Source organism: Engystomops pustulosus, unplaced genomic scaffold (genome assembly GCF_040894005.1).
Source record: "Engystomops pustulosus unplaced genomic scaffold, aEngPut4.maternal MAT_SCAFFOLD_411, whole genome shotgun sequence".
Classification (NCBI taxonomy): domain Eukaryota; kingdom Metazoa; phylum Chordata; class Amphibia; order Anura; family Leptodactylidae; genus Engystomops; species Engystomops pustulosus.
In genome coordinates this window covers 1-21,789 of record NW_027285290.1, presented here as the reverse complement: position 1 = coordinate 21,789, position 21,789 = coordinate 1, and the positions used below count along the sequence as shown (strand labels likewise).

Below are 21,789 nucleotides of genomic sequence, written 5' to 3'. Positions count from 1 at the left end.
GAAGAAATTCAGAGAAGCCAACAAATAATACAGGAGAAAAATGAGTTGCTTTTTTTTCTAAAACTCTGAAAATAATTTTCCACCTTGGGAAGTTGGCGTTAATATTGGAACAAAAAAAGACATGCCGTGACCCGGATTCGAACCGGGGTTGCTGCGGCCACAACGCAGAGTACTAACCACTATACGATCACGGCAACGCTTCGAGCCAGGTAGGAGTCGAACCTACAATCTTCTGATCCGTAGTCAGACGCGTTATCCATTGCGCCACTGGCCCTGACGAGAGTGCTGCCGCCCAAAATGTGACTAATTTTAAAGAACTAGCAAACTTCCAACATTGCAATAAGTCCAATCCGTTTCTTGCCAATCCAATCATCAGAGATAACATATTTTCATGAGATCTGGAAACGGTGTGAGTTTTCTGACAATGTGATTTTGGGAGAGTTGAAATCACAATGTTGCCAAATGTGGTCCAAGAAATTCAGAGAAGCCAACAAATAACACAGGAGAAACATGAGTTGCTTTTTTTCCTAAAACTCTGAAAAGAATTTTCCACCTTGGGAAGTTGGCGTTAATATTGGAACAAAAAAAGACATGCCGTGACCCGGATTCGAACCGGGGTTGCTGCGGCCACAACGCAGAGTACTAACCACTATACGATCACGGCAACGCTTCGAGCCAGGTAGGAGTCGAACCTACAATCTTCTGATCCGTAGTCAGATGCGTAATCCATTGCGCCACTGGCCCTGATGAGAGTGCTGCCGCCCAAAATGTGACTAATTTTAAAGAACTAGCAAACTTCCAACATTGCAATAAGTCCAATCCGTTTCTTGCCAATCCAATCATCAGAGATAACATATTTTCATGAGATCTGGAAACGGTGTGAGTTTTCTGACAATGTGATTTTGGGAGAGTTGAAATCACAATGTTGCCAAATGTGGTCGAAGAAATTCAGAGAAGCCAACAAATAATACAGGAGAAAAATGAGTTGCTTTTTTTCCTAAAACTCTGAAAATAATTTTCTACCTTGGGAAGTTGGCGTTAATATTGGAACAAAAAAAGACATGCTGTGACTCGGATTCGAACCGGGGTTGCTGCGGCCACAACGCAGAGTACTAACCACTATACGATCACGGCAACGCTTCGAGCCAGGTAGGAGTCGAACCTACAATCTTCTGATCCGTAGTCAGACGCGTTATCCATTGCGCCACTGGCCCTGACGAGAGCGCTGCAGTTCAAAATGTGACTCATTTTAAAAAAACTAGCAAACTTCCAACATTGCAATAAGTCCAATCCGTTTCTTGCCAATCCAATCATCAGAGATAACATATTTTCATGAGATCTGGAAACGGTGTGAGTTTTCTGACAATGTGATTTTGGGAGAGTTGAAATCACAATGTTGCCAAATGTGGTCCAAGAAATTCAGAGAAGCCAACAAATAACACAGGAGAAACATGAGTTGCTTTTTTTCCTAAAACTCTGAAAAGAATTTTCCACCTTGGGAAGTTGGCGTTAATATTGGAACAAAAAAAGACATGCCGTGACCCGGATTCGAACCGGGGTTGCTGCGGCCACAACGCAGAGTACTAACCACTATACGATCACGGCAACGCTTCGAGCCAGGTAGGAGTCGAACCTACAATCTTCTGATCCGTAGTCAGACGCGTTATCCATTGCGCCACTGGCCCTGATGAGAGTGCTGCAACCCAAAATGTGACTCATTTTAAAGAACTAGCAAACTTCCAACATTGCAATAAGTCCAATCCGTTTCTTGCCAATCCAATCATCAGAGATAAGATAACATATTTTCATGAGATCTGGAAACGGTGTGAGTTTTCTGACAATGTGATTTGGGAGAGTTGAAATCACAATGTTGCCAAATGTGGTCCAAGAAATTCAGAGAAGCCAACAAATAACACAGGAGAAACATGAGTTGCTTTATTTCCTAAAACTCTGAAAAGAATTTTCCACCTTGGGAAGTTGGCGTTAATATTGGAACAAAAAAAGGCATGCCGTGACCCGGATTCGAACCGGGGTTGCTGCGGCCACAACGCAGAGTACTAACCACTATACGATCACGGCAAAGCTTCGAGCCAGGTAGGAGTCGAACCTACAATCTCCTGATCCGTAGTCAGACGCGTTATCCATTGCGCCACTGGCCCTGATGAGAGTGCTGCAGCCCAAAATGTGACTCATTTTAAAGAACTAGCAAACTTCCAACACTGCAATGAGTCCAATCCATTTCTTGCCAATCCAATCATCAGAGATAACATATTTTCATGAGATCTGGAAACGGTGTGAGTTTTCTGACAATGTGATTTTGGGAGAGTTGAAATCACAATGTTGCCAAATGTGGTCCAAGAAATTCAGAGAAGCCAACAAATAACACAGGAGAAACATAAGTTGCTTTTTTTCCTAAAACTCTGAAAAGAATTTTCCACCTTGGGAAGTTGGCGTTAATATTGGAACAAAAAAAGGCATGCCGTGACCCGAACCAGGGTTGCTGCGGCCACAACGCAGAGTACTAACCACTATACGACCACGGCAAAGCTTCAAGCCAGGTAGGAGTCGAACCTACAATCTCCTGATCCGTAGTCAGACGCGTTATCCATTGCGCCACTGGCCCTGATGAGAGTGCTGCAGCCCAAAATGTGACTCATTTTAAAGAACTAGCAAACTTCCAACATTGCAATAAGTCCAATCCGTTTCTTGCCAATCCAATCATCAGAGATAACATATTTTCATGAGATCTGGAAACGGTGTGAGTTTTCTGACAATGTGATTTTGGGAGAGTTGAAATCACAATGTTGCCAAATGTGGTTCAAGAAATTCAGAGAAGCCAACAAATAACACAGGAGAAACATGAGTTGCTTTTTTTCCTAAAACTCTGAAAATAATTTTCCACCTTGGGAAGTTGGCGTTAATATTGGAACAAAAAAAAAACATGTCGTGACCCGGATTCGAACCGGGGTTGCTGCGGCCACAACGCAGAGTACTAACCACTATACGAACACGGCAACGCTTCGAGCCAGGTAGGAGTCGAACCTACAATCTTCTGATCCGTAGTCAGACGCGTTATCCATTGCGCCACTGGCCCTGATGAGAGTGCTGCCGCCCAAAATGTGACTCATTTTAAAGAACTAGCAAACTTCCAACATTGCAATAAGTCCAATCCGTTTCTTGCCAATCCAATCATCAGAGATAACATATTTTCATGAGATCTGGAAACGGTGTGAGTTTTCTGACAATGTGATTTTGGGAGAGTTGAAATCACAATGTTGCCAAATGTGGTCCAAGAAATTCAGAGAAGCCAACAAATAACACAGGAGAAACATGAGTTGCTTTTTTTCCTAAAACTCTGAAAAGAATTTTCCACCTTGGGAAGTTGGCGTTAATATTGGAACAAAAAAAGACATGCCGTGACCCGGATTCGAACCGGGGTTGCTGCGGCCACAACACAGAGTACTAACCACTATACGATCATGGCAACGCTTCGAGCCAGGTAGGAGTTGATCCTACAATCTTCTGATCCGTAGTCAGAAGCGTTATCCATTGCGCCACTGGCCCTGATGAGAGTGCTGCAGCCCAAAATGTGACTCATTTTAAAGAACTAGCAAACTTCCAACATTGCAATAAGTCCAATCCGTTTCTTGCCAATCCAATCATCAGAGATAACATATTTTCATGAGATCTGGAAACGGTGTGAGTTTTCTGACAATGTGATTTTGGGAGAGTTGAAATCACAATGTTGCCAAATGTGGTCCAAGAAATTCAGAGAAGCCAACAAATAACACAGGAGAAACATGAGTTGCTTTTTTTCCTAAAACTCTGAAAAGAATTTTCCACCTTGGGAAGTTGGCGTTAATATTGGAACAAAAAAAGACATGCCGTGACCCGGATTCGAACCGGGGTTGCTGCGGCCACAACACAGAGTACTAACCACTATACGATCATGGCAACGCTTCGAGCCAGGTAGGAGTTGATCCTACAATCTTCTGATCCGTAGTCAGACGCGTTATCCATTGCGCCACTGGCCCTGATGAGAGTGCTGCCGCCCAAAATGTGACTCATTTTAAAGAACTAGCAAACTTCCAACATTGCAATAAGTCCAATCCGTTTCTTGCCAATCCAATCATCAGAGATAACATATTTTCATGAGATCTGGAAACGGTGTGAGTTTTCTGACAATGTGATTTTGGGAGAGTTGAAATCACAATGTTGCCAAATGTGGTCCAAGAAATTCAGAGAAGCCAACAAATAACACAGGAGAAACATGAGTTGCTTTTTTTCCTAAAACTCTGAAAAGAATTTTCCACCTTGGGAAGTTGGCGTTAATATTGGAACAAAAAAAGACATGCCGTGACCCGGATTCGAACCGGGGTTGCTGCGGCCACAACGCAGAGTACTAACCACTATACGAACACGGCAACGCTTCGAGCCAGGTAGGAGTCGAACCTACAATCTTCTGATCCGTAGTCAGAAGCGTTATCCATTGCGCCACTGGCCCTGATGAGAGTGCTGCAGCCCAAAATGTGACTCATTTTAAAGAACTAGCAAACTTCCAACATTGCAATAAGTCCAATCCGTTTCTTGCCAATCCAATCATCAGAGATAACATATTTTCATGAGATCTGGAAACGGTGTGAGTTTTCTGACAATGTGATTTTGGGAGAGTTGAAATCACAATGTTGCCAAATGTGGTCCAAGAAATTCAGAGAAGCCAACAAATAACACAGGAGAAACATGAGTTGCTTTTTTTCCTAAAACTCTGAAAAGAATTTTCCACCTTGGGAAGTTGGCGTTAATATTGGAACAAAAAAAGACATGCCGTGACCCGGATTCGAACCGGGGTTGCTGCGGCCACAACACAGAGTACTAACCACTATACGATCATGGCAACGCTTCGAGCCAGGTAGGAGTTGATCCTACAATCTTCTGATCCGTAGTCAGAAGCGTTATCCATTGCGCCACTGGCCCTGATGAGAGTGCTGCAGCCCAAAATGTGACTCATTTTAAAGAACTAGCAAACTTCCAACATTGCAATAAGTCCAATCCGTTTCTTGCCAATCCAATCATCAGAGATAACATATTTTCATGAGATCTGGAAACGGTGTGAGTTTTCTGACAATGTGATTTTGGGAGAGTTGAAATCACAATGTTGCCAAATGTGGTCCAAGAAATTCAGAGAAGCCAACAAATAACACAGGAGAAACATGAGTTGCTTTTTTTCCTAAAACTCTGAAAAGAATTTTCCACCTTGGGAAGTTGGCGTTAATATTGGAACAAAAAAAGACATGCCGTGACCCGGATTCGAACCGGGGTTGCTGCGGCCACAACGCAGAGTACTAACCACTATACGAACACGGCAACGCTTCGAGCCAGGTAGGAGTCGAACCTACAATCTTCTGATCCGTAGTCAGACACGTTATCCATTGCGCCACTGGCCCTGATGAGAGTGCTGCAGCCCAAAATGTGACTCATTTTAAAGAACTAGCAAACTTCCAACATTGCAATAAGTCCAATCCGTTTCTTGCCAATCCAATCATCAGAAATAAGATAACATATTTTCATGAGATCTGGAAACGGTGTGAGTTTTCTGACAATGTGATTTTGGGAGAGTTGAAATCACAATGTTGCCAAATGTGGTTCAAGAAATTCAGAGAAGCCAACAAATAACACAGGAGAAACATGAGTTGCTTTTTTTCCTAAAACTCTGAAAATAATTTTCCACCTTGGGAAGTTGGCGTTAATATTGGAACAAAAAAAGACATGCCGTGACCCGGATTTGAACCGGGGTTGCTGCGGCCACAACGCAGAGTACTAACCACTATACGATCAGGGCAACGCTTCGAGCCATGTAGGAGTCGAACCTACAATCTTCTGATCCGTAGTCAGACGCGTTATCCATTGCGCCACTGGCCCTGATGAGAGTGCTGCCGCCCAAAATGTGACTAATTTTAAAGAACTAGCAAACTTCCAACATTGCAATAAGTCCAATCCGTTTCTTGCCCATCCAATCATCAGAGATAAGATAACATATTTTCATGAGATCTGGAAACGGTGTGAGTTTTCTGACAATGTGATTTGGGAGAGTTGAAATCACAATGTTGCCAAATGTGGTCCAAGAAATTCAGAGAAGCCAACAAATAACACAGGAGAAACATGAGTTGCTTTATTTCCTAAAACTCTGAAAAGAATTTTCCACCTTGGGAAGTTGGCGTTAATATTGGAACAAAAAAAGGCATGCCGTGACCCGGATTCGAACCGGGGTTGCTGCGGCCACAACGCAGAGTACTAACCACTATACGATCACGGCAAAGCTTCGAGCCAGGTAGGAGTCGAACCTACAATCTCCTGATCCGTAGTCAGACGCGTTATCCATTGCGCCACTGGCCCTGATGAGAGTGCTGCAGCCCAAAATGTGACTCATTTTAAAGAACTAGCAAACTTCCAACACTGCAATAAGTCCAATCCATTTCTTGCCAATCCAATCATCAGAGATAACATATTTTCATGAGATCTGGAAACGGTGTGAGTTTTCTGACAATGTGATTTTGGGAGAGTTGAAATCACAATGTTGCCAAATGTGGTCCAAGAAATTCAGAGAAGCCAACAAATAACACAGGAGAAACATAAGTTGCTTTTTTTCCTAAAACTCTGAAAAGAATTTTCCACCTTGGGAAGTTGGCGTTAATATTGGAACAAAAAAAGACATGCCGTGACTTGGATTCGAACCGGGGTTGCTGCAGCCACAACGCAGAGTACTAACCACTATACGATCACGGCAACGCTTCGAGCCAGGTAGGAGTCGAACCTACAATCTTCTGATCCGTAGTCAGACGCGTTATCCATTGCGCCACTGGCCCTGATGAGAGTGCTGCAGCCCAAAATGTGACTCATTTTAAAGAACTAGCAAACTTCCAACATTGCAATAAGTCCAATCCGTTTCTTGCCAATCCAATCATCAGAGATAAGATAACATATTTTCATGAGATCTGGAAACGGTGTGAGTTTTCTGACAATGTGATTTTGGGAGAGTTGAAATCACAATGTTGCCAAATGTGGTCCAAGAAATTCAGAGAAGCCAACAAATAACACAGGAGAAACATGAGTTGCTTTTTTTCCTAAAACTCTGAAAAGAATTTTCCACCTTGGGAAGTTGGCGTTAATATTGGAACAAAAAAAGGCATGCCGTGACCCGGATCCAAACCAGGGTTGCTGCGGCCACAACGCAGAGTACTAACCACTATACGACCACGGCAAAGCTTCGAGCCAGGTAGGAGTCGAACCTACAATCTCCTGATCCGTAGTCAGACGCGTTATCCATTGCGCCACTGGCCCTGATGAGAGTGCTGCAGCCCAAAATGTGACTCATTTTAAAGAACTAGCAAACTTCCAACATTGCAATAAGTCCAATCCGTTTCTTGCCAATCCAATCATCAGAGATAACATATTTTCATGAGATCTGGAAACGGTGTGAGTTTTCTGACAATGTGATTTTGGGAGAGTTGAAATCACAATGTTGCCAAATGTGGTCCAAGAAATTCAGAGAAGCCAACAAATAACACAGGAGAAACATGAGTTGCTTTTTTTCCTAAAACTCTGAAAAGAATTTTCCACCTTGGGAAGTTGGCGTTAATATTGGAACAAAAAAAGGCATGCCGTGACCCGGATCCGAACCAGGGTTGCTGCGGCCACAACGCAGAGTACTAACCACTATACGACCACGGCAAAGCTTCGAGCCAGGTAGGAGTCGAACCTACAATCTCCTGATCCGTAGTCAGACGCGTTATCCATTGCGCCAATGGCCCTGATGAGAGTGCTGCAGCCCAAAATGTGACTCATTTTAAAGAACTAGCAAACTTCCAACATTGCAATAAGTCCAATCCGTTTCTTGCCAATCCAATCATCAGAGATAACATATTTTCATGAGATCTGGAAACGGTGTGAGTTTTCTGACAATGTGATTTTGGGAGAGTTGAAATCACAATGTTGCCAAATGTGGTTCAAGAAATTCAGAGAAGCCAACAAATAACACAGGAGAAACATGAGTTGCTTTTTTTCCTAAAACTCTGAAAATAATTTTCCACCTTGGGAAGTTGGCGTTAATATTGGAACAAAAAAAAAACATGTCGTGACCCGGATTCGAACCGGGGATGCTGCGGCCACAACGCAGAGTATTAACCACTATACGAACACGCCAACGCTTCGAGCCAGGTAGGAGTCGAACCTACAATCTTCTGATCCGTAGTCAGACGCGTTATCCATTGCGCCACTGGCCCTGATGAGAGTGCTGCCGCCCAAAATGTGACTCATTTTAAAGAACTAGCAAACTTCCAACATTGCAATAAGTCCAATCCGTTTCTTGCCAATCCAATCATCAGAGATAACATATTTTCATGAGATCTGGAAACGGTGTGAGTTTTCTGACAATGTGATTTTGGGAGAGTTGAAATCACAATGTTGCCAAATGTGGTCCAAGAAATTCAGAGAAGCCAACAAATAACACAGGAGAAACATGAGTTGCTTTTTTTCCTAAAACTCTGAAAAGAATTTTCCACCTTGGGAAGTTGGCGTTAATATTGGAACAAAAAAAGGCATGCCGTGACCCGGATCCGAACCAGGGTTGCTGCGGCCACAACGCAGAGTACTAACCACTATACGACCACGGCAAAGCTTCGAGCCAGGTAGGAGTCGAACCTACAATCTCCTGATCCGTAGTCAGACGCGTTATCCATTGCGCCAATGGCCCTGATGAGAGTGCTGCAGCCCAAAATGTGACTCATTTTAAAGAACTAGCAAACTTCCAACATTGCAATAAGTCCAATCCGTTTCTTGCCAATCCAATCATCAGAGATAACATATTTTCATGAGATCTGGAAACGGTGTGAGTTTTCTGACAATGTGATTTTGGGAGAGTTGAAATCACAATGTTGCCAAATGTGGTTCAAGAAATTCAGAGAAGCCAACAAATAACACAGGAGAAACATGAGTTGCTTTTTTTCCTAAAACTCTGAAAATAATTTTCCACCTTGGGAAGTTGGCGTTAATATTGGAACAAAAAAAAAACATGTCGTGACCCGGATTCGAACCGGGGTTGCTGCGGCCACAACGCAGAGTACTAACCACTATACGAACACGCCAACGCTTCGAGCCAGGTAGGAGTCGAACCTACAATCTTCTGATCCGTAGTCAGACGCGTTATCCATTGCGCCACTGGCCCTGATGAGAGTGCTGCCGCCCAAAATGTGACTCATTTTAAAGAACTAGCAAACTTCCAACATTGCAATAAGTCCAATCCGTTTCTTGCCAATCCAATCATCAGAGATAACATATTTTCATGAGATCTGGAAACGGTGTGAGTTTTCTGACAATGTGATTTTGGGAGAGTTGAAATCACAATGTTGCCAAATGTGGTCCAAGAAATTCAGAGAAGCCAACAAATAACACAGGAGAAACATGAGTTGCTTTTTTTCCTAAAACTCTGAAAAGAATTTTCCACCTTGGGAAGTTGGCGTTAATATTGGAACAAAAAAAGACATGCCGTGACCCGGATTCGAAACGGGGTTGCTGCGGCCACAACACAGAGTACTAACCACTATACGATCACGGCAACGCTTCGAGCCAGGTAGGAGTTGATCCTACAATCTTCTGATCCGTAGTCAGACACGTTATCCATTGGGCCACTGGCCCTGATGAGAGTGCTGCAGCCCAAAATGTGACTCATTTTAAAGAACTAGCAAACTTCCAACATTGCAATAAGTCCAATCCGTTTCTTGCCAATCCAATCATCAGAGATAAGATAACATATTTTCATGAGATCTGGAAACGGTGTGAGTTTTCTGACAATGTGATTTTGGGAGAGTTGAAATCACAATGTTGCCAAATGTGGTTCAAGAAATTCAGAGAAGCCAACAAATAATACAGGAGAAACATGAGTTGCTTTTTTTCCTAAAACTCTGAAAATAATTTTCCACCTTGGGAAGTTGGCGTTAATATTGGAACAAAAAAAGACATGCCGTGACCCGGATTTGAACCGGGGTTGCTGCGGCCACAACGCAGAGTACTAACCACTATACGATCACGGCAACGCTTCGAGCCAGGTAGGAGTCGAACCTACAATCTTCTGATCCGTAGTCAGACGCGTTATCCATTGCGCCACTGGCCCTGATGAGAGTGCTGCCGCCCAAAATGTGACTAATTTTAAAGAACTAGCAAACTTCCAACATTGCAATAAGTCCAATCCGTTTCTTGCCAATCCAATCATCAGAGATAAGATAACATATTTTCATGAGATCTGGAAACGGTGTGAGTTTTCTGACAATGTGATTTGGGAGAGTTGAAATCACAATGTTGCCAAATGTGGTCCAAGAAATTCAGAGAAGCCAACAAATAACACAGGAGAAACATGAGTTGCTTTATTTCCTAAAACTCTGAAAAGAATTTTCCACCTTTAGAAGTTGGCGTTAATATTGGAACAAAAAAAGGCATGCCGTGACCCGGATTCGAACCGGGGTTGCTGCGGCCACAACGCAGAGTACTAACCACTATACGATCACGGCAAAGCTTCGAGCCAGGTAGGAGTCGAACCTACAATCTCCTGATCCGTAGTCAGACGCGTTATCCATTGCGCCACTGGCCCTGATGAGAGTGCTGCAGCCCAAAATGTGACTCATTTTAAAGAACTAGCAAACTTCCAACACTGCAATAAGTCCAATCCATTTCTTGCCAATTCAATCATCAGAGATAACATATTTTCATGAGATCTGGAAACGGTGTGAGTTTTCTGACAATGTGATTTTGGGAGAGTTGAAATCACAATGTTGCCAAATGTGGTCCAAGAAATTCAGAGAAGCCAACAAATAACACAGGAGAAACATGAGTTGCTTTTTTTCCTAAAACTCTGAAAAGAATTTTCCACCTTGGGAAGTTGGCGTTAATATTGGAACAAAAAAAGACATGCCGTGACCCGGATTCGAAACGGGGTTGCTGCGGCCACAACACAGAGTACTAACCACTATACGATCACGGCAACGCTTCGAGCCAGGTAGGAGTTGATCCTACAATCTTCTGATCCGTAGTCAGAAGCGTTATCCATTGCGCCACTGGCCCTGATGAGAGTGCTGCAGCCCAAAATGTGACTCATTTTAAAGAACTAGCGAACTTCCAACATTGCAATAAGTCCAATCCGTTTCTTGCCAATCCAATCATCAGAGATAACATATTTTCATGAGATCTGGAAACGGTGTGAGTTTTCTGACAATGTGATTTTGGGAGAGTTGAAATCACAATGTTGCCAAATGTGGTTCAAGAAATTCAGAGAAGCCAACAAATAACACAGGAGAAACATGAGTTGCTTTTTTTCCTAAAACTCTGAAAATAATTTTCCACCTTGGGAAGTTGGCGTTAATATTGGAACAAAAAAAGACATGCCGTGACCCGGATTCGAACCGGGGTTGCTGTGGCCACAACGCAGAGTACTAACCACTATACGAACACGGCAACGCTTCGAGCCAGGTAGGAGTCGAACCTACAATCTTCTGATCCGTAGTCAGACACGTTATCCATTGCGCCACTGGCCCTGATGAGAGTGCTGCAGCCCAAAATGTGACTCATTTTAAAGAACTAGCAAACTTCCAACATTGCAATAAGTCCAATCCGTTTCTTGCCAATCCAATCATCAGAGATAAGATAACATATTTTCATGAGATCTGGAAACGGTGTGAGTTTTCTGACAATGTGATTTTGGGAGAGTTGAAATCACAATGTTGCCAAATGTGGTTCAAGAAATTCAGAGAAGCCAACAAATAACACAGGAGAAACATGAGTTGCTTTTTTTCCTAAAACTCTGAAAATAATTTTCCACCTTGGGAAGTTGGCGTTAATATTGGAACAAAAAAAGACATGCCGTGACCCGGATTTGAACCGGGGTTGCTGCGGCCACAACGCAGAGTACTAACCACTATACGATCACGGCAACGCTTCGAGCCAGGTAGGAGTCGAACCTACAATCTTCTGATCCGTAGTCAGACGCGTTATCCATTGCGCCACTGGCCCTGATGAGAGTGCTGCCGCCCAAAATGTGACTAATTTTAAAGAACTAGCAAACTTCCAACATTGCAATAAGTCCAATCCGTTTCTTGCCAATCCAATCATCAGAGATAAGATAACATATTTTCATGAGATCTGGAAACGGTGTGAGTTTTCTGACAATGTGATTTGGGAGAGTTGAAATCACAATGTTGCCAAATGTGGTCCAAGAAATTCAGAGAAGCCAACAAATAACACAGGAGAAACATGAGTTGCTTTATTTCCTAAAACTCTGAAAAGAATTTTCCACCTTGGGAAGTTGGCGTTAATATTGGAACAAAAAAAGGCATGCCGTGACCCGGATTCGAACCGGGGTTGCTGCGGCCACAACGCAGAGTACTAACCACTATACATACGATCACGGCAAAGCTTCGAGCCAGGTAGGAGTCGAACCTACAATCTCCTGATCCGTAGTCAGACGCGTTATCCATTGCGCCACTGGCCCTGATGAGAGTGCTGCAGCCCAAAATGTGACTCATTTTAAAGAACTAGCAAACTTCCAACATTGCAATAAGTCCAATCCGTTTCTTGCCAATCCAATCATCAGAGATAACATATTTTCATGAGATCTGGAAACGTTGTGAGTTTTCTGACAATGTGATTTTGGGAGAGTTGAAATCACAATGTTGCCAAATGTGGTCCAAGAAATTCAGAGAAGCCAACAAATAACACAGGAGAAACATGAGTTGCTTTTTTTCCTAAAACTCTGAAAAGAATTTTCCACCTTGGGAAGTTGGCGTTAATATTGGAACAAAAAAAGGCATGCCGTGACCCGGATCCAAACCAGGGTTGCTGCGGCCACAACGCAGAGTACTAACCACTATACGACCACGGCAAAGCTTCGAGCCAGGTAGGAGTCGAACCTACAAACTCCTGATCCGTAGTCAGACGCGTTATCCATTGCGCCACTGGCCCTGATGAGAGTGCTGCAGCCCAAAATGTGACTAATTTTAAAGAACTAGCAAACTTCCAACATTGCAATAAGTCCAATCCGTTTCTTGCCAATCCAATCATCAGAGATAACATATTTTCAAGAGATCTGGAAACGGTGTGAGTTTTCTGACAATGTGATTTTGGGAGAGTAGAAATCACAATGTTGCCAAATGTGGTCCAAGAAATTCAGAGAAGCCAACAAATAACACAGGAGAAACATGAGTTGCTTTATTTCCTAAAACTCTGAAAAGAATTTTCCACCTTGGGAAGTTGGCGTTAATATTGGAACAAAAAAAGACATGCCGTGACCCGGATTCGAACCGGGGTTGCTGCGGCCACAACGCAGAGTACTAACCACTATACGATCACGGCAACGCTTCGAGCCAGGTAGGAGTCGAACCTACAATCTTCTGATCCATAGTCAGACGCGTTATCCATTGCGCCACTGGCCCTGACGAGAGCGCTGCAGTTCAAAATGTGACTCATTTTAAAAAACTAGCAAACTTCCAACATTGCAATAAGTCCAATCCGTTTCTTGCCAATCCAATCATCAGAGATAACATATTTTCATGAGATCTGGAAACGGTGTGAGTTTTCTGACAATGTGATTTTGGGAGAGTTGAAATCACAATGTTGCCAAATGTGGTCCAAGAAATTCAGAGAAGCCAACAAATAACACAGGAGAAACATGAGTTGCTTTTTTTCCTAAAACTCTGAAAATAATTTTCCACCTTGGGAAGTTGGCGTTAATATTGGAACAAAAAAAGGCATGCCGTGACCCGGATTCGAACCGGGGTTGCTGCGGCCACAACACAGAGTACTAACCACTATACGATCACGGCAACGCTTCGAGCCAGGTAGGAGTTGATCCTACAATCTTCTGATCTGTAGTCAGAAGCGTTATCCATTGCGCCACTGGCCCTGATGAGAGTGCTGCAGCCCAAAATGTGACTCATTTTAAAAAACTAGCAAACTTCCAACATTGCAATAAGTCCAATCCGTTTCTTGCCAATTCAATCATCAGAGATAACATATTTTCATGAGATCTGGAAACGGTGTGAGTTTTCTGACAATGTGATTTTGGGAGAGTTGAAATCACAATGTTGCTAAATGTGGTTCAAGAAATTCAGAGAAGCCAACAAATAACACAGGAGAAACATGAGTTGCTTTTTTTCCTAAAACTCTGAAAATAATTTTCCACCTTGGGAAGTTGGCGTTAATATTGGAACAAAAAAAGACATGCCGTGACCCGGATTCGAACCGGGGTTGCTGCAGCCACAACGCAGAGTACTAACCACTATACGATCACGGCAACGCTTCGAGCCAGGTAGGAGTCGAACCTACAATCTTCTGATCCGTAGTCAGACGCGTTATCCATTGCGCCACTGGCCCTGATGAGAGTGCTGCCGCCCAAAATGTGACTAATTTTAAAGAACTAGCAAACTTCCAACATTGCAATAAGTCCAATCCGTTTCTTGCCAATCCAATCATCAGAGATAACATATTTTCATGAGATCTGGAAACGGTGTGAGTTTTCTGACAATGTGATTTTGGGAGAGTTGAAATCACAATGTTGCCAAATGTGGTCGAAGAAATTCAGAGAAGCCAACAAATAATACAGGAGAAAAATGAGTTGCTTTTTTTCCTAAAACTCTGAAAATAATTTTCCACCTTGGGAAGTTGGCGTTAATATTGGAACAAAAAAAGACATGCCGTGACCCGGATTCGAACCGGGGTTGCTGCGGCCACAACGCAGAGTACTAACCACTATACGATCACGGCAACGCTTCGAGCCAGGTAGGAGTCGAACCTACAATCTTCTGATCCATAGTCAGACGCGTTATCCATTGCGCCACTGGCCCTGACGAGAGCGCTGCAGTTCAAAATGTGACTCATTTTAAAAAACTAGCAAACTTCCAACATTGCAATAAGTCCAATCCGTTTCTTGCCAATCCAATCATCAGAGATAACATATTTTCATGAGATCTGGAAACGGTGTGAGTTTTCTGACAATGTGATTTTGGGAGAGTTGAAATCACAATGTTGCCAAATGTGGTCCAAGAAATTCAGAGAAGCCAACAAATAACACAGGAGAAACATGAGTTGCTTTTTTTCCTAAAACTCTGAAAATAATTTTCCACCTTGGGAAGTTGGCGTTAATATTGGAACAAAAAAAGACATGCCGTGACCCGGATTCGAACCGGGGTTGCTGCGGCAACAACACAGAGTACTAACCACTATACGATCACGGCAACGCTTCGAGCCAGGTAGGAGTTGATCCTACAATCTTCTGATCCGTAGTCAGAAGCGTTATCCATTGCGCCACTGGCCCTGATGAGAGTGCTGCAGCCCAAAATGTGACTCATTTTAAAGAACTAGCAAACTTCCAACATTGCAATAAGTCCAATCCGTTTCTTGCCAATCCAATCATCAGAGATAACATATTTTCATGAGATCTGGAAACGGTGTGAGTTTTCTGACAATGTGATTTTGGGAGAGTTGAAATCACAATGTTGCCAAATGTGGTTCAAGAAATTCAGAGAAGCCAACAAATAACACAGGAGAAACATGAGTTGCTTTTTTTCCTAAAACTCTGAAAAGAATTTTCCACCTTGGGAAGTTGGCGTTAATATTGGAACAAATAAAGACATGCCGTGACCTGGATTCGAACCGGGGTTGCTGCGGCCACAACGCAGAGTACTAACCACTATACGATCACGGCAACGCTTCGAGCCAGGTAGGAGTCGAACCTACAATCTTCTGATCCCTTGTCAGACGTGTTATCCATTGCGTCACTGGCCCTGATGAGAGTGCTGCCGCCCAAAATGTGACTAATTTTAAAGAACTAGCAAACTTCCAACATTGCAATAAGTCCAATCCGTTTCTTGCCAATCCAATCATCAGAGATAACATATTTTCATGAGATCTGGAAACGGTGTGAGTTTTCTGACAATGTGATTTTGGGAGAGTTGAAATCACAATGTTGCCAAATGTGGTCGAAGAAATTCAGAGAAGCCAACAAATAATACAGGAGAAAAATGAGTTGCTTTTTTTCCTAAAACTCTGAAAATAATTTTCCACCTTGGGAAGTTGGCGTTAATATTGGAACAAAAAAAGACTTGCCGTGACCCGGATTCGAACCGGGGTTGCTGCGGCCACAACGCAGAGTACTAACCACTATACGATCACGGCAACGCTTCGAGCCAGGTAGGAGTCGAACCTACAATCTTCTGATCCGTAGTCAGACGCGTTATCCATTGCGCCACTGGCCCTGACGAGAGCGCTGCAGTTCAAAATGTGACTCATTTTAAAAAACTAGCAAACTTCCAACATTGCAATAAGTCCAATCCGTTTCTTGCCAATCCAATCATCAGAGATAACATATTTTCATGAGATCTGGAAACGGTGTGAGTTTTCTGACAATGTGATTTTGGGAGAGTTGAAATCACAATGTTGCCAAATGTGGTCCAAGAAATTCAGAGAAGCCAACAAATAACACAGGAGAAACATGAGTTGCTTTTTTTCCTAAAACTCTGAAAAGAATTTTCCACCTTGGGAAGTTGGCGTTAATATTGGAACAAAAAAAGACATGCCGTGACCCGGATTTGAACCGGGGTTGCTGCGGCCACAACCACTATACGATCACGGCAACGCTTCGAGCCAGGTAGGAGTCGAACCTACAATCTTCTGATCCGTAGTCAGACGCGTTATCCATTGCGCCACTGGCCCTGATGAGAGTGCTGCAGCCCAAAATGTGACTCATTTTAAAGAACTAGCAAACTTCCAACATTGCAATAAGTCCAATCCGTTTCTTGCCAATCCAATCATCAGAGATAACATATTTTCATGAGATCTGGAAACGGTGTGAGTTTTCTGACAATGTGATTTTGGGAGAGTTGAAATCACAATGTTGCCAAATGTGGTCCAAGAAATTCAGAGAAGCCAACAAATAACACAGGAGAAACATGAGTTGCTTTTTTTCCTAAAACTCTGAAAAGAATTTTCCACCTTGGGAAGTTGGCGTTAATATTGGAACAAAAAAAGACATGCCGTGACCCGGATTCGAACCGGGGTTGCTGCGGCCACAACACAGAGTACTAACCACTATACGATCACGGCAACGCTTCGAGCCAGGTAGGAGTTGATCCTACAATCTTCTGATCCGTAGTCAGAAGCGTTATCCATTGCGCCACTGGCCCTGATGAGAGTGCTGCAGCCCAAAATGTGACTCATTTTAAAGAACTAGCAAACTTCCAACATTGCAATAAGTCCAATCCGTTTCTTGCCAATCCAATCATCAGAGATAACATATTTTCATGAGATCTGGAAACGGTGTGAGTTTTCTGACAATGTGATTTTGGGAGAGTTGAAATCACAATGTTGCCAAATGTGGTCCAAGAAATTCAGAGAAGCCAACAAATAACACAGGAGAAACATGAGTTGCTTTTTTTCCTAAAACTCTGAAAAGAATTTTCCACCTTGGGAAGTTGGCGTTAATATTGGAACAAAAAAAGACATGCCGTGACCCGGATTCGAACCGGGGTTGCTGCGGCCACAACGCAGAGTACTAACCACTATACGATCACGGCAACGCTTCGAGCCAGAGTAGGAGTGGAACCTACAATCTTCTGATCCGTAGTCAGACGCGTTATCCATTGCGCCACTGGCCATGATGAGAGTGCTGCAGCCCAAAATGTGACTAATTTTAAAGAACTAGCAAACTTCCAACATTGCAATAAGTCCAATCCGTTTCTTGCCAATCCAATCATCAGAGATAACATATTTTCATGAGATCTGGAAACGGTGTGAGTTTTCTGACAATGTGATTTTGGGAGAGTTGAAATCACAATGTTGCCAAATGTGGTCCAAGAAATTCAGAGAAGCCAACAAATAACACAGGAGAAACATGAGTTGCTTTTTTTCCTAAAACTCTGAAAAGAATTTTCCACCTTGGGAAGTTGGCGTTAATATTGGAACAAAAAAAAGACATGCCGTGACCCGGATTCGAACCGGGGTTGCTGCGGCCACAACGCAGAGTACTAACCACTATACGATCACGGCAACGATTCGAGCCAGGTAGGAGTCGAACCTACAATCTTCTGATCCGTAGTCAGACGCGTTATCCATTGCGCCACTGGCCCTGATGAGAGTGCTGCAGCCCAAAATGTGACTCATTTTAAAGAACTAGCAAACTTCCAACATTGCAATAAGTCCAATCCGTTTCTTGCCAATCCAATCATCAGAGATAACATATTTTCATGAGATCTGGAAACGTAGTGAGTTTTCTGACAATGTGATTTTGGGAGAGTTGAAATCACAATGTTGCCAAATGTGGTCCAAGAAATTCAGAGAAGCCAACAAATAACACAGGAGAAACATGAGTTGCTTTTTTCCTAAAACTCTGAAAAGAATTTTCCACCTTGGGAAGTTGGCGTTAATATTGGAACAAAAAAAGACATGCCGTGATCCGGATTCGAACCGGGGTTGCTGCGGCCACAACGCAGAGTACTAACCACTATACGATCACGGCAACGCTTCGAGCCAGGTAGGAGTCGAACCTACAATCTTCTGATACGTAGTCAGACGCGTTATCCATTGCGCCACTGGCCCTGATGAGAGTGCTGCAGCCCAAAATGTGACTCATTTGAAAGAACTAGCAAACTTCCAACATTGCAATAAGTCCAATCCGTTTCTTGCCAATCCAATCATCAGAGATAAGATAACATATTTTCATGAGATCTGGAAACGGTGTGAGTTTTCTGACAATGTGATTTTGGGAGAGTTGAAATCACAATGTTGCCAAATGTGGTCGAAGAAATTCAGAGAAGCCAACAAATAATACAGGAGAAAAATGAGTTGCTTTTTTTCCTAAAACTCTGAAAATAATTTTCCACCTTGGGAAGTTGGTGTTAATATTGGAACAAAAAAGGACATGCCGTGATCCGGATTCGAACCGGGGTTGCTGCGGCCACAACGCAGAGTACTAACCACTATACGATCACGGCAACGCTTCGAGCCAGGTAGGAGTCGAACCTACAATCTTCTGATCCGTAGTCAGACGCGTTATCCATTGCGCCACTGGCCCTGACGAGAGAGCTGCAGTTCAAAATGTGACTCATTTTAAAAAACTAGCAAACTTCCAACATTGCAATAAGTCCAATCCGTTTCTTGCCAATCCAATCATCAGAGATAACATATTTTCATGAGATCTGGAAACGGTGTGAGTTTTCTGACAATGTGATTTTGGGAGAGTTGAAATCACAATGTTGCCAAATGTGGTCCAAGAAATTCAGAGAAGCCAACAAATAACACAGGAGAAACATGAGTTGCTTTTTTTCCTAAAACTCTGAAAAGAATTTTCCACCTTGGGAAGTTGGCGTTAATATTGGAACAAAAAAAGGCATGCCGTGAACCGGATCCGAACCAGGGTTGCTGCGTCCACAACGCAGAGTACTAACCACTATACGACCACGGCAAAGCTTCGAGCCAGGTAGGAGTCGAACCTACAATCTCCTGATCCGTAGTCAGACGCGTTATCCATTGCGCCACTGGCCCTGATGAGAGTGCTGCAGCCCAAAATGTGACTCATTTTAAAGAACTAGCAAACTTCCAACATTGCAATAAGTCCAATCCGTTTCTTGCCAATCCAATCATCAGAGATAACATATTTTCATGAGATCTGGAAACGGTGTGAGTTTTCTGACAATGTGATTTTGGGAGAGTTGAAATCACAATGTTGCCAAATGTGGTCCAAGAAATTCAGAGAAGCCAACAAATAACACAGGAGAAACATGAGTTGCTTTTTTTCCTAAAACTCTGAAAAGAATTTTCCACCTTGGGAAGTTGGCGTTAATATTGGAACAAAAAAAGACATGCCGTGACCCGGATTCGAACCGGGGTTGCTGCGGCCACAACACAGAGTACTAACCACTATACGATCACGGCAACGCTTCGAGCCAGGTAGGAGTTGATCCTACAAGCTTCTGATCCGTAGTCAGAAGCGTTATCCATTGCGCCACTGGCCCTGATGAGAGTGCTGCAGCCCAAAATGTGACTAATTTTAAAGAACTAGCAAACTTCCAACATTGCAATAAGTCCAATCCGTTTCTTGCCAATCCAATCATCAGAGATAACATATTTTCAAGAGATCTGGAAACGGTGTGAGTTTTCTGACAATGTGATTTTGGGAGAGTAGAAATCACAATGTTGCCAAATGTGGTCCAAGAAATTCAGAGAAGCCAACAAATAACACAGGAGAAACATGAGTTGCTTTTTTTCCTAAAACTCTGAAAATAATTTTCCACCTTGGGAAGTTGGCGTTAATATTGGAACAAAAAAAGACATGCCGTGACCCGGATTCGAACCGGGGTTGCTGCGGCCACAACGCAGAGTACTAACCACTATACAATCACGGCAACGCTTCGAGCCAGGTAGGAGTCGAACCTACAATCTCCTGATCCGTAGTCAGACGTGTTATCCATTGCGCCACTGGCCCTGATGAGAGTGCTGCAGCCCAAAATGTGACTCATTTTAAAGAACTAGCAAACTTCCAACATTGCAATAAGTCCAATCCGTTTCTTGCCAATCCAATCATCAGAGATAACATATTTTCATGAGATCTGGAAACGGTGTGAGTTTTCTGACAATGTGATTTTGGGAGAGTTGAAATCACAATGTTGCCAAATGTGGTTCAAGAAATTCAGAGAAGCCAACAAATAACACAGGAGAAACATGAGTTGCTTTTTTTCCTAAAACTCTGAAAAGAATTTTCCACCTTGGGAAGTTGGCGTTAATATTGGAACAAAAAAAGACATGCCGTGACCCGGATTCGAACCGGGGTTGCTGCGGCCACAACGCAGAGTACTAACCACTATACGATCACGGCAACGCTTCGAGCCAGGTAGGAGTCGAACCTACAATCTTCTGATCCATAGTCAGACGCGTTATCCATTGCGCCACTGGCCCTGACGAGAGCGCTGCAGTTCAAAATGTGACTCATTTTAAAAAACTAGCAAACTTCCAACATTGCAATAAGTCCAATCCGTTTCTTGCCAATCCAATCATCAGAGATAACATATTTTCATGAGATCTGGAAACGGTGTGAGTTTTCTGACAATGTGATTTTGGGAGAGTTGAAATCACAATGTTGCCAAATGTGGTCCAAGAAATTCAGAGAAGCCAACAAATAACACAGGAGAAACATGAGTTGCTTTTTTTCCTAAAACTCTGAAAATAATTTTCCACCTTGGGAAGTTGGCGTTAATATTGGAACAAAAAAAGACATGCCGTGACCCGGATTCGAACCGGGGTTGCTGCGGCAACAACACAGAGTACTAACCACTATACGATCACGGCAACGCTTCGAGCCAGGTAGGAGTTGATCCTACAATCTTCTGATCCGTAGTCAGAAGCGTTATCCATTGCGCCACTGGCCCTGATGAGAGTGCTGCAGCCCAAAATGTGACTCATTTTAAAGAACTAGCAAACTTCCAACATTGCAATAAGTCCAATCCGTTTCTTGCCAATCCAATCATCAGAGATAACATATTTTCATGAGATCTGGAAACGGTGTGAGTTTTCTGACAATGTGATTTTGGGAGAGTTGAAATCACAATGTTGCCAAATGTGGTTCAAGAAATTCAGAGAAGCCAACAAATAACACAGGAGAAACATGAGTTGCTTTTTTTCCTAAAACTCTGAAAAGAATTTTCCACCTTGGGAAGTTGGCGTTAATATTGGAACAAAAAAAGACATGCCGTGACCCGGATT

General features: G+C 43.0%; 37 non-coding genes across 37 annotated transcripts; all 37 read right to left on the bottom strand.

Annotated features, from left to right (window-relative positions):
* Positions 1-122: 122 nt before the first annotated feature.
* Positions 123-194, bottom strand: TRNAH-GUG (transfer RNA histidin (anticodon GUG)). Its single transcript has one exon. It is a non-coding gene; the product is annotated as a tRNA-His (tRNA).
* A 7-nt stretch (positions 195-201) lies between these two features.
* Positions 202-274, bottom strand: TRNAR-ACG (transfer RNA arginine (anticodon ACG)). Its single transcript has one exon. It is a non-coding gene; the product is annotated as a tRNA-Arg (tRNA).
* Positions 275-592: 318 nt separating this feature from the next.
* TRNAH-GUG (transfer RNA histidin (anticodon GUG)) lies at positions 593-664 on the bottom strand. Its single transcript has one exon. It is a non-coding gene; the product is annotated as a tRNA-His (tRNA).
* Positions 665-1,141: 477 nt separating this feature from the next.
* Positions 1,142-1,214, bottom strand: TRNAR-ACG (transfer RNA arginine (anticodon ACG)). Its single transcript has one exon. It is a non-coding gene; the product is annotated as a tRNA-Arg (tRNA).
* Positions 1,215-1,533: 319 nt separating this feature from the next.
* On the bottom strand, positions 1,534-1,605 carry TRNAH-GUG (transfer RNA histidin (anticodon GUG)). Its single transcript has one exon. It is a non-coding gene; the product is annotated as a tRNA-His (tRNA).
* A 7-nt stretch (positions 1,606-1,612) lies between these two features.
* TRNAR-ACG (transfer RNA arginine (anticodon ACG)) lies at positions 1,613-1,685 on the bottom strand. The gene has a single exon. It is a non-coding gene; the product is annotated as a tRNA-Arg (tRNA).
* A 322-nt stretch (positions 1,686-2,007) lies between these two features.
* On the bottom strand, positions 2,008-2,079 carry TRNAH-GUG (transfer RNA histidin (anticodon GUG)). The gene has a single exon. It is a non-coding gene; the product is annotated as a tRNA-His (tRNA).
* Positions 2,080-3,021: 942 nt separating this feature from the next.
* On the bottom strand, positions 3,022-3,094 carry TRNAR-ACG (transfer RNA arginine (anticodon ACG)). Its single transcript has one exon. It is a non-coding gene; the product is annotated as a tRNA-Arg (tRNA).
* Positions 3,095-4,431: 1,337 nt separating this feature from the next.
* Positions 4,432-4,504, bottom strand: TRNAR-ACG (transfer RNA arginine (anticodon ACG)). The gene has a single exon. It is a non-coding gene; the product is annotated as a tRNA-Arg (tRNA).
* Positions 4,505-6,241: 1,737 nt separating this feature from the next.
* TRNAH-GUG (transfer RNA histidin (anticodon GUG)) lies at positions 6,242-6,313 on the bottom strand. Its single transcript has one exon. It is a non-coding gene; the product is annotated as a tRNA-His (tRNA).
* Positions 6,314-6,790: 477 nt separating this feature from the next.
* TRNAR-ACG (transfer RNA arginine (anticodon ACG)) lies at positions 6,791-6,863 on the bottom strand. Its single transcript has one exon. It is a non-coding gene; the product is annotated as a tRNA-Arg (tRNA).
* A 1,343-nt stretch (positions 6,864-8,206) lies between these two features.
* Positions 8,207-8,279, bottom strand: TRNAR-ACG (transfer RNA arginine (anticodon ACG)). The gene has a single exon. It is a non-coding gene; the product is annotated as a tRNA-Arg (tRNA).
* An 868-nt stretch (positions 8,280-9,147) lies between these two features.
* Positions 9,148-9,220, bottom strand: TRNAR-ACG (transfer RNA arginine (anticodon ACG)). The gene has a single exon. It is a non-coding gene; the product is annotated as a tRNA-Arg (tRNA).
* A 793-nt stretch (positions 9,221-10,013) lies between these two features.
* Positions 10,014-10,085, bottom strand: TRNAH-GUG (transfer RNA histidin (anticodon GUG)). Its single transcript has one exon. It is a non-coding gene; the product is annotated as a tRNA-His (tRNA).
* Positions 10,086-10,092: 7 nt separating this feature from the next.
* On the bottom strand, positions 10,093-10,165 carry TRNAR-ACG (transfer RNA arginine (anticodon ACG)). Its single transcript has one exon. It is a non-coding gene; the product is annotated as a tRNA-Arg (tRNA).
* A 322-nt stretch (positions 10,166-10,487) lies between these two features.
* On the bottom strand, positions 10,488-10,559 carry TRNAH-GUG (transfer RNA histidin (anticodon GUG)). Its single transcript has one exon. It is a non-coding gene; the product is annotated as a tRNA-His (tRNA).
* Positions 10,560-11,902: 1,343 nt separating this feature from the next.
* On the bottom strand, positions 11,903-11,974 carry TRNAH-GUG (transfer RNA histidin (anticodon GUG)). The gene has a single exon. It is a non-coding gene; the product is annotated as a tRNA-His (tRNA).
* A 7-nt stretch (positions 11,975-11,981) lies between these two features.
* On the bottom strand, positions 11,982-12,054 carry TRNAR-ACG (transfer RNA arginine (anticodon ACG)). Its single transcript has one exon. It is a non-coding gene; the product is annotated as a tRNA-Arg (tRNA).
* A 1,266-nt stretch (positions 12,055-13,320) lies between these two features.
* TRNAH-GUG (transfer RNA histidin (anticodon GUG)) lies at positions 13,321-13,392 on the bottom strand. Its single transcript has one exon. It is a non-coding gene; the product is annotated as a tRNA-His (tRNA).
* A 7-nt stretch (positions 13,393-13,399) lies between these two features.
* On the bottom strand, positions 13,400-13,472 carry TRNAH-AUG (transfer RNA histidin (anticodon AUG)). Its single transcript has one exon. It is a non-coding gene; the product is annotated as a tRNA-His (tRNA).
* A 318-nt stretch (positions 13,473-13,790) lies between these two features.
* TRNAH-GUG (transfer RNA histidin (anticodon GUG)) lies at positions 13,791-13,862 on the bottom strand. Its single transcript has one exon. It is a non-coding gene; the product is annotated as a tRNA-His (tRNA).
* Positions 13,863-13,869: 7 nt separating this feature from the next.
* Positions 13,870-13,942, bottom strand: TRNAC-ACA (transfer RNA cysteine (anticodon ACA)). The gene has a single exon. It is a non-coding gene; the product is annotated as a tRNA-Cys (tRNA).
* Positions 13,943-14,339: 397 nt separating this feature from the next.
* TRNAR-ACG (transfer RNA arginine (anticodon ACG)) lies at positions 14,340-14,412 on the bottom strand. Its single transcript has one exon. It is a non-coding gene; the product is annotated as a tRNA-Arg (tRNA).
* A 318-nt stretch (positions 14,413-14,730) lies between these two features.
* On the bottom strand, positions 14,731-14,802 carry TRNAH-GUG (transfer RNA histidin (anticodon GUG)). The gene has a single exon. It is a non-coding gene; the product is annotated as a tRNA-His (tRNA).
* A 7-nt stretch (positions 14,803-14,809) lies between these two features.
* TRNAH-AUG (transfer RNA histidin (anticodon AUG)) lies at positions 14,810-14,882 on the bottom strand. The gene has a single exon. It is a non-coding gene; the product is annotated as a tRNA-His (tRNA).
* A 1,258-nt stretch (positions 14,883-16,140) lies between these two features.
* TRNAH-GUG (transfer RNA histidin (anticodon GUG)) lies at positions 16,141-16,212 on the bottom strand. Its single transcript has one exon. It is a non-coding gene; the product is annotated as a tRNA-His (tRNA).
* Positions 16,213-16,219: 7 nt separating this feature from the next.
* On the bottom strand, positions 16,220-16,292 carry TRNAR-ACG (transfer RNA arginine (anticodon ACG)). The gene has a single exon. It is a non-coding gene; the product is annotated as a tRNA-Arg (tRNA).
* Positions 16,293-16,676: 384 nt separating this feature from the next.
* TRNAR-ACG (transfer RNA arginine (anticodon ACG)) lies at positions 16,677-16,749 on the bottom strand. Its single transcript has one exon. It is a non-coding gene; the product is annotated as a tRNA-Arg (tRNA).
* A 318-nt stretch (positions 16,750-17,067) lies between these two features.
* TRNAH-GUG (transfer RNA histidin (anticodon GUG)) lies at positions 17,068-17,139 on the bottom strand. Its single transcript has one exon. It is a non-coding gene; the product is annotated as a tRNA-His (tRNA).
* Positions 17,140-17,537: 398 nt separating this feature from the next.
* On the bottom strand, positions 17,538-17,609 carry TRNAH-GUG (transfer RNA histidin (anticodon GUG)). The gene has a single exon. It is a non-coding gene; the product is annotated as a tRNA-His (tRNA).
* Positions 17,610-18,009: 400 nt separating this feature from the next.
* On the bottom strand, positions 18,010-18,081 carry TRNAH-GUG (transfer RNA histidin (anticodon GUG)). The gene has a single exon. It is a non-coding gene; the product is annotated as a tRNA-His (tRNA).
* A 7-nt stretch (positions 18,082-18,088) lies between these two features.
* On the bottom strand, positions 18,089-18,161 carry TRNAR-ACG (transfer RNA arginine (anticodon ACG)). The gene has a single exon. It is a non-coding gene; the product is annotated as a tRNA-Arg (tRNA).
* An 871-nt stretch (positions 18,162-19,032) lies between these two features.
* TRNAR-ACG (transfer RNA arginine (anticodon ACG)) lies at positions 19,033-19,105 on the bottom strand. The gene has a single exon. It is a non-coding gene; the product is annotated as a tRNA-Arg (tRNA).
* A 788-nt stretch (positions 19,106-19,893) lies between these two features.
* Positions 19,894-19,965, bottom strand: TRNAH-GUG (transfer RNA histidin (anticodon GUG)). The gene has a single exon. It is a non-coding gene; the product is annotated as a tRNA-His (tRNA).
* A 398-nt stretch (positions 19,966-20,363) lies between these two features.
* Positions 20,364-20,435, bottom strand: TRNAH-GUG (transfer RNA histidin (anticodon GUG)). The gene has a single exon. It is a non-coding gene; the product is annotated as a tRNA-His (tRNA).
* A 398-nt stretch (positions 20,436-20,833) lies between these two features.
* TRNAH-GUG (transfer RNA histidin (anticodon GUG)) lies at positions 20,834-20,905 on the bottom strand. The gene has a single exon. It is a non-coding gene; the product is annotated as a tRNA-His (tRNA).
* Positions 20,906-20,912: 7 nt separating this feature from the next.
* On the bottom strand, positions 20,913-20,985 carry TRNAH-AUG (transfer RNA histidin (anticodon AUG)). Its single transcript has one exon. It is a non-coding gene; the product is annotated as a tRNA-His (tRNA).
* Between the last annotated feature and the right edge of the window lie 804 nt (positions 20,986-21,789).